This window comes from Mandrillus leucophaeus, unplaced genomic scaffold (assembly GCF_000951045.1).
Source record: "Mandrillus leucophaeus isolate KB7577 unplaced genomic scaffold, Mleu.le_1.0 Scaffold397, whole genome shotgun sequence".
Taxonomy (NCBI): Eukaryota; Metazoa; Chordata; class Mammalia; order Primates; family Cercopithecidae; genus Mandrillus; species Mandrillus leucophaeus.
In genome coordinates this window covers 997,065-1,007,152 of record NW_012104220.1, presented here as the reverse complement: position 1 = coordinate 1,007,152, position 10,088 = coordinate 997,065, and positions in this window count along the sequence as shown.

Here is a 10,088-nt window from a genome sequence, read left to right as displayed (position 1 = left end):
CAATGGGTACAGAGAAAAAAATAAAAGCCCTGGCTAACTGCGTTCCTTGTAGCCAAAGAACCAGGCAAGGGACAGCCTAGCAAGGCAACAATTACCCATTCCAGTCAAACACTACAGGAAAAAAACATGTACTCTGTGGTCAGCTGGGCCTTTCACCTCCACCCAGCCTAACAAAGAACCACACCCATCTCTGAAAATGTTCAATAGGAAGCCGATTGAACCTATTGAGCCTGCGCTCTGAAGCCTGGATTGAGGTTGAATAGGAATCCTAGATTTCTAGGCCCATTGGGCAGGAATGAGATGGTGTTTCCTCCTGCCCCATACTGTTCCCGCAGGAGGACTGTCAGAGAATGTCATAAAAAATAAGACCTAGAATCTCATAACCTAATGTTATGACATCCCTGGAGTGTCGCTTCAACAGCCAAAAGCCTCTGTGGCCTGTGGTGCCATTACCCCAGTTTTGCTCAGGCTTGCTGGGCCCATTCGGCTTGGTAGGCTGCGACTGGCTTGCGCTACTGGCCCGGACGCCTGCCTGCCAAAGGCAACCAGAGTGGTGAGGAGTGTGTGAGCAAGTGAGCATGGGATCCAGCCACGGTGCACACCCAGGCACACTGGCTGCGGGAGGACAGGCAGTTCCAGGTGCCAGCATGGACACTAGCTCCCTGCAAGGTTGCAGCTGGACCAGGGGTACCATAAGCAGCTTCCATGGCTGGCACTGGGGAACACATGGTACATGGCAGGTTGGAGATACCAGGAACCACAGAGCCCCAAAGAGGGTGTCACAGCCCTGGCTTGGTGAGCTCCTAGGTCTGGGCTCCCCAATGGGCTGCAGCTGTTCCCTCCCTCTCATTATTTGCAACGTAGCAAGCAAGGGGTGTGTTTCAGCCCTGTTTGTGTTACAGTTCTTTAGGCCCCACCAAGGTGTCTTGAGGAGTGTCCAGCTTTCAGCAGAGAGGAGATCCTGGAGTGGGTCTGCTCCGGCAGGTTGCCATGGCATCTCTCCTGTCTGGCTGTGTTCGGGGTTTTATGGCCTTCAAAGCGGAGGAAATGCTGCTGATTGGTTCATCAGTGGCTATGAGAAGCCCAGAAAAAAGACCATAAATTCCCACTCCAGTCTATGGGACTGGGAGCCCGACCTCCAGACTTCAGGCCTTCCCCAGCCTGAAGGTAGAGCTTCACCAGGGACCTGGCCCTTTCTGCCCAGGAGCCTGTCTGCCTCCTACAACTATTAGTTTGTGCTAAGGGACGCTTGAAGGCCAGCGGGAGCTGCCTTCAACGCCCCGGTTAGCTTCGCTCTCATGATCACTGGTGCCCGAAGTCTGGAGGGGGTTGAGGAGGCAGGGGGCTGGTGTGACAGTGCTGTACCCAGTTTGCGCACACCTGGCCACGTTGCAACAGCACATGGGCTCATCCTCAACTTTGCTCTGAGATCAAATGGGTGCAGGGAGCGGGGAGAGACCAGACAGTGGTAACAGGCATTTCTGAGCCTACAGCGGCGGGAGGGGCGGGGGACCTTCCTGGGCTCTTGAGAGTGCAGAGAAGAGATGCCTGGGTCCACAGTCACAGCTGGGCGGGCGGCTGCAGCTGTCCCCGGTCGGGGGGAGGGGGGATCCTTCCTTCCTGCTCCCAGTCCCTAAGAGCACTGGGATGGTCAGGTCTGCAGCTGCAGCTGGGCGCCCTCAGCTGTGCTCAGGGAGCCCGAGGCTCCCACCCTGACAACTCAGAAGAAGGCAGGGCTTCCAACTGTTCCTGGCTCCCGCTAGTTCCATGGAGCATACAGCCCCAACCACGCCTCCTCCCCTGAAGGTGGTATCATGGCAGTGACCACTCTAGATGGGCGGCCGCTGCCATCACTAATACCAAAATATAAAGGTTTCAGTAAAAATCGCTCATCATACCAAAACCAAGCAGATCTCAAACTTAATGAAAAAACACACACCAGCTAACAGTGAAATAACAGAGACCTTAGAATCAAGAAAGATAATATAAAATCTCAGAGTCATAAAATCTTAGAATCTTAAAATCTTCGAAAAGATTTTAAAGTAGCCATGATTTTTTTTAAAAACTTCATGAGCAATTATGAACACCTTTGAAACAAGTGAAAAAATATCCAAAACCTCAGCAAAGGAAGTCCAGCAAAAAAATAAAAGATACAAAGAAAAACCAGATGAAAATTTTAGAAGTGAAAACAAAATAAAACGCCCAGTAGAGAGGCTCAACAGTAGAATACAGGGGATAGAAGAATGAATTAGCCACCTAACAATAGAATAATAGAAATTACCCAACTGAACAACATAGAGAAAACTGGAAAAAAAATGTCAGAGCTTCAAGGACTTAGGGGACTATAGCAAAATATTTTAATTTTGAAATATTGAAATGTTAGAAAGAGAGGAGAAACAGCAGGGCTGAAAAAATACTTGAAATAATGGCTGAATGCTTTGCACATTAAGTAAGAGACATTGACCTATAGGTGCAAGAAGCTGAATGAAGTTCAAAAAGAATGAACCAACGATAGCCATGTCAAGACACATCATAAAGTCCCGATAATTAAAGACAAGGATAACATCTGGAAAGCAGCCAGAGAATAATGACACTTTATGTACTGGAGAAAAAAATTAAAAAAAAAAACAACGAATTCCTCTTAGCAACCATGGAAGCGAAAAGAAAGCGGCACCATACTTTTTCCAGTGCTGAAAGAAAAGACTATCAACACAAATCTGTATGCTTATCAAATACGTTCTTTAGAAATTAAGGAAAAATCAAGATTTCTCAGATTAAGAAAAACTAATCTGGCAGATATGCCCTAAAAGAATAATTCATATAAGTTCTCTAAAGAGAAAGGAAACAATTTTTTAAAAAAGAATGTTGCAATTTTTGGAAGGAAGAAAGAACCTGTCAGCAAAAATATTGGTAAATACTTTAGGCTTTCTTTCTCTTCCTTAATTTTCTAAATTATGCTTTACAGCTAAAGTAAAAATTGTAACTCTGTGACTCTAACTGTATGTAGAGAAAATATTTCAGACAATTATATTATGAACAAAGGAATGTAAAGGGATGTAAAGAGAGGTAGGTCTTCTATACTTCACTCAAACTGGTGTAATAATGGCACCTGTGAATCATAGATATTATGTAGAACAACCTCTAAAAAAGCTATATAAGAGATACACTCATAGAACACTATTAATAAAATAGAATCCTAAAAAGAATGTAATCCTGTAACCCATCGGAAGATAAGAACTACAAACTAACATAGCTTCACTGGTGAATTCTACTATACATTTAAAAAAGAAACTCCCACACTTGGAACATTTTGTCTTACAATGGAGGCTAGCATAAACATGATGCCAAATCCCAACAAAGACATTGCAGAAGAAGAAAATTATAGAACAGTATCCTTCATGATCATAGTCACAAAAACCTAACCATATTAGCCTATTTCAGTGTTGTATAAAATGGATAAATCAATCTGAGCAAGTGGGATTTTCTATGAATGCAAATAAGCATGTAAAGAAATAAAAAGGATAGTTCATTAAAAACAAAAGGAAAAAAGATGATAAGCTTAATTCATAGAGGAAAAAAGTAATATTTGCTACCTATTTAAATAAAGAAGAATTTATTCAATTTGAATTTTAAAATACCTACTAAAAATCCTGTAGCCAGCAGCATAGTCAGTGATAAAATATTGAGAGTTATCTCCTTAAAGGTCATAAACATGATAAATATTTCTGCCATCACTACTTATACTCACCATTGTACTGGAGGTCCTAGTCAGTATTTTAAGGCAAGAAGAAGAAATAAAAGACACAAATATTGAAAAGTAAGAAGACAATGTTTGTTTATTTGCAAACAATACTGTTGTGTATAACAAAAATTCCAAGAAATACACAAGCAGCTAGTTGCCTTGGAAGGTCATAGGTTCAAGACCAATATGCAAAAATCAATCTTATGTGTTTATGCTAGCAGCAAATAAATAGAAAATAAAATAAATAACTTCTGCAATAATATAAAAACTATCAAATTCTTAAGAATAAATTTATCAAAAGATATATGATATGTTTACCCTGAGTCCTACAAAACATTAGTGGGAAAAATGATCCATTAGGTCAAAACAACCCAGCACACGTTATCTGTAGAAATTGAAAGCTGCCTCTAAAATGTACATGGAAATGCAAAACAAGAAAGGCCAAAATAAAGAAACAAAAACCCAGAATGTTATTATTACTGATTGTTGACAATATAAAGGTAAGAATGCTATTGTCAGATATAATAAAAATGGAAGAGCATAAGAAAAGAAAGAAATGCTACTTTTTGAATTATATGAAATGTTATGTGAACACTGAACAAGACTGAAGAAGAAATAAACTTATAATTATGTTGTTTGTTGTTAAAGATATGCTCCATGGAGAAACCAATCATAGTTGTAAAATTATACCGACAGGTGGTAAATTAGGGAAGTAGGGGATAGTATATATGAATTAATCTCATATCTATCACGAGAGTAAACCAATAGATATGTCTAAAGCTGGGGGAAAAAGGCAGTGTCAACATGAAGGAAAATCTCAAATGATGAAGATTAAGGGGAATTGCTCTGGGTACCAGGACTGGAAGCGGGGAAAGATGAGCTCAGAGATGGTTGCTTTTTATTACATTAATTCTTTATACGTCTTACTATGATAAGACTTCATAACATGTATTAATTGGTAAGTTAAAAAGCAAAGTACTTAAATTCAAAATATGATATCCAAGAGAAGAATGTGCATTAAAATAAGTGACATCATAAAGTTAAAAAGGCAATGACCAATTAAGTCACCTTGGGATATAGGGGGAAGAAACTTTGATATTCAGTTATTGAATCCATCTTTATTTTTATTTTGCATTTTCTTATTTTTTTCAGGGGAATGACTATATTGTTTTAATAAAAAGATACATATTTATTATTAAAAATTTAATAGGAAGTTGCAGACAAAATGTAAAATATTTCTTCTAATTCCATCTTTATTCATCACCAGCATTATTCTTAGCCAACTGTTCTATGAGCTGTTAAGTTTGGAGGGATGAGTGGTTGGGGAGAGAAATAAAGAAAAAAAAAAGGATAACATGGCATGTATCCTTTGTAATACTATTTTAACATAAGAATTGATCTTTATTTAAATTTTACAGAGAAAAATCTCATAAGAAATAAGGGAAAGGACTGCTTAACTTCAAAAACTATTTCATCACCTCAAAAGATACTATTTCATAGTAGATCCCTCTAATCCTTAGAAACTGAAAAACATTGCTCTTGAGTTGCCATTTTTAGCTGCATGTTTTAACCTTAGACAATATCAGTTGACCTCTGCTATGAGAGACAAAAGTATTAACTCTTTACACTTGCTCCCAGCTTCCATCTCCACCTCTCAAATTTTTATTAGTTATGTGTCATACTATTTAATACATATTACATTAATGTGTCATAATTTTATTGTTAAGCTTACATTTACCTTTATTTGGTAACCACAATTATTACAGAAAATAATCTTGATTATCATTCCAGATGTTTTACAGTGGTTTCTCCGTTCTGAAGTGGTTATTTTCACTTTTGAGTTTTGAGTAGTTTTCATAAGAAGTGTTTATCACATTTGAATGGAGAATATGGGAGTTCTGATTTTGTTTTTCTCTTTTTGTAAGAAATACAGAAGCATGTTTCAGAAGAATTTTGGTTGTCATTTGATTTGTCTGATATCTTGCCTGAGTCTAATATTTTGAATCACACATTCTCAGAACCTTCTAGAAATTGCTCCATTGTCTTCTGACATTGAATATAACTTTCCAGAAGTCTAAAGCCAGCCTAAACTTTCTTCTGTCTGGATTCAATATGCCATTTTATGCCAGAATAACTGAACACTGCTTCATTTTTGAATTTCAGTGACAATCAGAATTTGTCTTGGGGTGGGTGGTTTTGTCGTCAAGAATTTGTCTTTGCAAAGGAGATCAATTCTGCTGTATTTCTCTCAGTTTTGTCTCCACCTTCCATGCATCTTTTTACTTTTTTTTTTCTTGCATCAAAATTAGATCCTTCATATGTAGAAACTTTTTGGAATACCATTCTTTATAGCATTAATCACAAAAAATGAAGAGGGAGGATACAGATCTTGCCTGTAGAAATAAATATTAGCAGATAATTGTGAAAATAGGATACAATAGACTACTCTACTCCTAGGGAATACCAGAGACTTATAAATAAACACATAAGTCAGTGGCTGCATTCATCTATTACAGCCTCTTAAAAGCACAACCTTTGTTGCATTGTGTCCGGGATATGCAGGAGGCTTGTCTAATTTTAAGATATAATGTTGCCTCTGACCATCACCTAGTAGTCAAGAATATCTTAGTAACAAATTAAGGCTAATTGGTTCCGATTTCTGAAGGAGAAATAAATACAAGTCTCCCACAATAATCCGATAGTTTATTTAACCATTTATTTCAGCCAATGAAATTAATGGGGCTGGTCTTTTGTTTAAGAAAACTTTGTTAATGTTTATGATTTAACATCCTATCCTACATTGACCAGGCATTTGCTGACATAAATTTAGTGCAAAATTGCCAGTTATTTTAATTTATGAATTGTTAGTACTAGCAGAATGTGTAGCACAGCTGTTACTCAATATTAGAAGGACATTTTTAAACATAATTTTTCTACATGATTAAAGACTATTGTAGAAGCAGAAGCTTAAAAATCAGTTTCACAAACTATTTTGCATCCTCATTGTTACAATATGATATTTGAAAAAAAGGACTATGAAGCTGTAAAATATGTATCGTCATGAATTCCCATTCTGAAAAGTAATATTGCATTCTAAGATGCTGGAAATGTTGTTTACCTTTTCCTTTTGGAAAGATTTGTTGTAGATACAATGCAACACCAAAAATACATTATACACACACTGTATCCTAAGAACTAGACTAGACATTGGTATCATAGAAAAATCTGTCATGTTGGAATTCATTTATTTGGAAAGGAAATTCAATTGATATTTAATTGAATTCATAAAATCACAGAAAATGTTTAGACATGAAAAGTGAATCTAGTACAATCTACTTATTTTACAAAATGGAATTTTTTTTTCCAAACTATGGAGAGTCTAATACAATTTTTTTTAAACAGGGTAAAAGCAATGACTTAGTGAGTCCTTTCAATAAGTACAAAACAGAAATTAACTTTGCTTACAACATGATGGTAATCTAGCTCCTTATCCCGATTTCTTTTCGCTTTACACTTAAGATTCTATATCTGTGGTTTAAAATTTTATCAGAAGTTTGATGCAACTGATGTTTTAGCAAGTAATCCCAACGCTGTTTCCTGTAGGACAGGCTGATAATAGCAACCACTGATTCTATGTAACGTATTGTATCTAATAGACTGCCATCTTCTTTTACAGGTTCAGGAACAGGCCAGATGTGAGGTCTGCTTCTTCACTTATCAGGATTTTCTTAGGAAAGTTTGTTCCAGTGATGAGTCGAAGAAATGATTTCCTACTGCTCTGCTGTTTTATGTTCATTTTTGTGTTAAAGAGAAAGATAGGGTATACTTACCAGGATTCTGTAAGAACTCAAATGTGGTAGTTTTCTCTGGGGTCTCAACTCTGTTTATTGTAGTTTGAGTAAAAAGAAGGGTCCTGGTTCTACCACTGGGAAATATATATATTTGGTTTCTTCATGAAGCTTGCTTTTCAGCGGTTAAGCATAAGTAGACCAGTTCCATTTGAACTGAATTGCCAAGTTTGCAAGGACTAGGAAGAGAATCCCCACTTTGCAAGACAATGTGGTGATGGCTGAAGATGGCAAGCATTTCGCAAAATACCATATTTGACAAGCTCTTGGATGTTTTCTATAAGCTCTTTCAGATATTTCAAGGATAAAGGAATTGTTCTTTTTTCAGATATATCATTGTTCATAAAGTCGTTTGACCTTGTTTCTTGGCTAATGCAAAGTCTTCTAAGTTTTTCTTTGAAAGGAGTTAAGAGCTACCATTTTTACTAAAAATTTTTGTGTAGCATGTTTTTGTTGTTCCCCCTGCCTTTCAGTGTTGCACTTTCAATATGCTATTTGCAACAAAAATTTTAACTTGGGGGATAGAGAAAGAGGTAGTAATGCACATTCACCCATTAATTCTTTGCTCCTTCAACAAATAGTTATTGGATGCCTCCTATCACTAGCCACATTCAATACAAATGGATTAAGGTATTTTCCCTGTACTCATGTGGCTCACAGCCCAGTCTCTACCAGGGTACATGGAATTAACTAAGAAATCGGCACTAGGAGAATGCTTCTTAAGTGTAGTCTTTACCTTGACTCTATGATTCTTACAGTATAAAGGCCAGAAATAGTGACACCTTTTGAACTGAGAAGATAATATGAGAAGCTGCTCACCCTTTCAAGTCCTTTAACATACTGGACAGTTTAGAGTTTTGGTGTATTCTGAATGAGGATGTAGAGAAGTTAATTCAGCTTGCAATATTGTCTAACTGGTTCAAATAGATATAGGGCTTACATCCTGGAAAGGATTTATGAAATCGAAGTTCCCCACAAGTGACTCTATGCAAATCCTCAATTCCAAGTTTGTTTTAAATTCAAGAAAATAATTACCTTGGTCAGTGCCATCCAGTACATACTCCTTCACTGTGTTCTGGCAGAAACTCAGAAAACCAATTCAGCAACTTAATTAAGTCCTCACAGGCAAGCATGTCCCAACTAGGCCATTTCTGGACAGTGAGATTTCCTTCCCTGTTGGGTTCTAACTTACATCAATGTCTTAGGCTACCTTCGCAGCAGAAAGACAAAAATTTGGTACTTTTGGCCTCCATTTAAGTGTTTTAGGGAGACAGCAAAGTGAGGTAGCTATTTTTAAAAAATCATTCCTGGAACACGCGGAAAAGAATTGTCACTTCTCAAAAGTCTGAAAGGAAGTCTGCTAACACCGAGTTTCTGAGAGAGAAAGAAACAAAATCAATGACGAGAAATAATTCTCAGATTTCTGGTGAATGAAATGTTCTGATTAACACTAAAAATGTAATTCACTATACTAGGCTGAAGAGTGATTTCACTAGAGAGGTTTCTAAAGCATGGAGTAAGGAAAGCAATCACTTAAAAAAATTCTCTAAATATGAGAAGAAATTTTAATCTGGAAGTTTATTATATCTCTCTAGAATTTTACAACGCAACAGAAGCAGACTTGTGCCTCAGATTGCTGAGATGTAGTTACAACATCAGTGAACGCTCATCAACTTCCCAAACTGCACATGTGACCTCCAGCATCTTGAATTCAGACCAGACCATGTTTGCATGCAGCTCCCTAACTTAGCAATTCCAGTGCTGGTCTTTGTTTTGTTTTGCTGCCAAGCCTTCTACTATGGTGTCTTCTTCATGGAAGTATTTCTACATTACATTGTCCGGGACAAAGCTATTTTGTATGCACAGAAACTCACTTCAGGACTTTAAACTATTTTCTATTCTACAGTGGTTAATTTTTCATTTATGTGGCATCTTACTGAAGAGTAGTCAGCGCAGTTAACAATACATTGTGAAACAATAAATATTTTACTGGATATATAATCTCCACAATTTAAAAGTTTTATTTTCTGTGTGGATCTGTATAAAGCTAGAAATGTTAACATTTTGTGGATGCACATTTTTAATAATACACTCTATAATCACTATCAAACAAATGACCTGCACTTTAATAGGCGCTCCAGACATTAGCTGCCATTTCTGCTAAACTCAGTAAACTCTAATAAAGGTGTTTTATGGGAAGAGGTTTTTTTTTTTTTTTAAGAAGATATATTACTTAGATTTCATCAGCACATAAAAATGTTATCTTGGGAACACTGGAAGATTCATATATTTCTAAATTACAACACATTCCTGTCACTTTCACATGAGATCATTCTAATTTTTTTTAAATCATAGTTTAGATTGGGTCATGTTTCACACTTTATTCCATTTGAATTAATGATGTTATTTACTTGGAACTTGATTGTATACTTGCCTCACATTCTATGAGGTAGTTCATAAGAGGCAGCAACATAATAAAGAAGGAAAATGTTATTTAC